General features: G+C 77.3%; 2 non-coding genes across 2 annotated transcripts in view; both read right to left on the reverse strand.

The window, feature by feature from the left end:
- LOC138072415 (28S ribosomal RNA) overlaps nt 1-173 on the reverse strand; it is a 4,940-nt gene extending 4,767 nt beyond the window's left edge. The window contains exon 1 of the ribosomal RNA XR_011144305.1: nt 1-173. This exon is cut by the window's left edge and continues 4,767 nt beyond it. This is a non-coding gene — a ribosomal RNA (28S ribosomal RNA).
- A 1,073-nt stretch (nt 174-1,246) lies between these two features.
- Nucleotides 1,247-1,399, reverse strand: LOC138072421 (5.8S ribosomal RNA). The gene has a single exon (XR_011144310.1). It is a non-coding gene; the product is annotated as a 5.8S ribosomal RNA (ribosomal RNA).
- Between the last annotated feature and the right edge of the window lie 1,101 nt (nt 1,400-2,500).

A 2,500-nucleotide genomic window follows, 5' to 3' on the forward strand; every position in this document is an offset into this window, starting at 1 on the left:
GGGGAGTGGGTCTTCCGTACGCCACATGTCCCGCGCCCCACCGCGGGGCGGGGATTCGGCGCTGGGCTCTTCCCTGTTCACTCGCCGTTACTGAGGGAATCCTGGTTAGTTTCTTTTCCTCCGCTGACTAATATGCTTAAATTCAGCGGGTCGCCACGTCTGATCTGAGGTCGCGTCTCGGAGGAGGGCGAGGGAGCGCCCCGCGAGGAGGGTCCCGAGAAGGGGAGACGCGGAGGCCGGCGGCCGACCGCCCCGGGCCCCCCCCTTCCCCGCGCACACGCGGCACCCCGACCGACCGACCGACCCCCGACTACCCGTCACCCCTCCGGGAGGAGGCAGCAGCGGCGGCGGCGTCGGCGGCGGCGGCCGGCGGGCAGAGAGGGAGAGGCCGAGGCGGGGCGGGGAGCACGAGCCGGCTGCCACGGGACGGACGGGGCGCGGGGCGGCAGAGAGGTGGACGTGGGGGCGGGGGGGAGGATCGGGGCACGCGCGGGCGCCAAAGCCCGAAACGGGCGACGGGCGCCTCGCGCGCCCCCGATCTCCCCCCTGCCCCCACGACCACCCCCGCCCCCGCGGCGGGAGCTCCGGGGCGCGAACCGCGGCACGGCCGCAGCCCGGGGGGAGAGCGCGCAGCGGCGGGCAGACGCCGCGGCGTCCCGCGGGTCACCGCCGAGGCACGCGTCCCCGGGGCGCGGACGCGCACGCGGACTCGGCCTCGGGCGCGAACCGCCCGTCCCGACGGGGCGAGAGCCGCGGGGGGTGTGGCCGGGAAGCGGGCACGGGCCGCGGACGCACGGCGGCGGGGGAGGCACCGCAGGCGTGGGGGTGGGGGTGGGGGGCGCCAGCCGGGCGCCGAGAAACGCCGCCGCCGCGGCGGGCAGGACGGCGATCGACGGCGGACCGGAAGACGCGACCCCACCCCCCGCCACCACCGCGGGCCCCCGCCGCCACGTGGCGCGAGACCGTCCCCAACCCCCGACACCCCGCGGGCAGCAACACCCAAAGGCCGCTTGCGGCGCGAGGAGGCGCTCCCAGGGCGGAAGACCGACCCCAGAAGGCCCGGCAGGCCAGGGGCCTCGGCGCGACCTCGCGGTCCCCTTCTCCCTTCTCGCGGGCAGCGTCTCCCCCCACGGCCACAGAGCCTTCGGGGGGACGCCGTGTCTGCACTTAGGGGGACGGAGGGCCCGGCGGGCCCTGCGAGGACAGCCCCCAGCCGCGCACCCCGGAGGGGCGATTGATCGTCAAGCGACGCTCAGACAGGCGTAGCCCCGGGAGGAACCCGGGGCCGCAAGTGCGTTCGAAGTGTCGATGATCAATGTGTCCTGCAATTCACATTAATTCTCGCAGCTAGCTGCGTTCTTCATCGACGCACGAGCCGAGTGATCCACCGCTAAGAGTCGTACGAGCTTTGTCAAGCGTTTCGCTTCGGCGGGAGACCCCGCCCCTGGCACGGCACACGTCCCGCCACCCCCGGCTCCCTCCCGGGAGGTGGGAGCTGGGTGGGGGGTTGCCTCCGGCCGGCCAAGTCAGACAGAACACAGCAGAACGGAGGGGCCGGGAAAGGTTTCACACGACGGGGCACCCGGCGCCAACACACCAGGGTGGGTGCGGGCACCCCACAGGCGCCCGGGGGGTTCCCACCCTCCCCCCAGGGACGCGGGAGGGGCGCGCGCACGCGCCGCACACGGCCACGGGCCACGCGACGACCGCCGGGCAGCCCCCTCCCGACGGCCGCGGCGGCAGTGACCGCGGCGCGGCACGCCGCGCGCCACCCCGGCCCCTCGGGGGACGGCGGAGTCCGGGGGAGACGGGAGGCACGCCTCCCGCCTCCCCGCGGGCCCGACCGCCCCGACCCCAAGGCGGACGGGCGACCCCCCCCAGGGGTCTTTAAACCTCCGCGCCGGGACGCGCTAGGTACCTGGAGAGGGGGAGGCGGGCGAGGGGCACGGCGCGCCCCCACGGGCCCCCGCCCCGACGCCGACCACCGACCGCCGACCACCGCGTCCCCGCCCGCGGCCGCGCGCGGGCCTCGGCGCTGCCGGCCCGTGACACACGGGGGGCCCCCGCCGCGCGCCGGCCGACCGCCACCCGGAGGGCCCCGCCGGGCGCCAGACAGCCAGCCCCACCCGTCCCCCCGTAACGGGGCAGAGCCCTTTCCCCACCGCCGCGCCCTCACACGCCCCCCGTACGGGCCCGGCCCCGCCGGACGCCCCCATCCTCTCTCCCCCAACCACCGGGGGTGGGGGGGGCCCCTACCCGCGCCCGCGTTCCCGGGCACCCTTCCCCCCACACCACCACCACCGAGGGCAGAGGGCAGGGGGGCAGGGGGGCTCCGACGGGAAGCTTGGCGCCCAGCGGGCAGGGGGTCGAGAGGACGGGAGAAACCGGACAGAGACACACAAGCCGCCGGGAGGCGTGTGGGGGGGGTGGGGGTGGGGGCGGGACAGAGCCCCGAGGCCGGGAGGGCGCGGGGAGGCGCCCGGCGACCGCGCGGCAGGCC

The sequence above is a fragment of the Capricornis sumatraensis genome, unplaced genomic scaffold (assembly GCF_032405125.1).
Source record: "Capricornis sumatraensis isolate serow.1 unplaced genomic scaffold, serow.2 scaffold30, whole genome shotgun sequence".
NCBI classification, from domain to species: domain Eukaryota; kingdom Metazoa; phylum Chordata; class Mammalia; order Artiodactyla; family Bovidae; genus Capricornis; species Capricornis sumatraensis.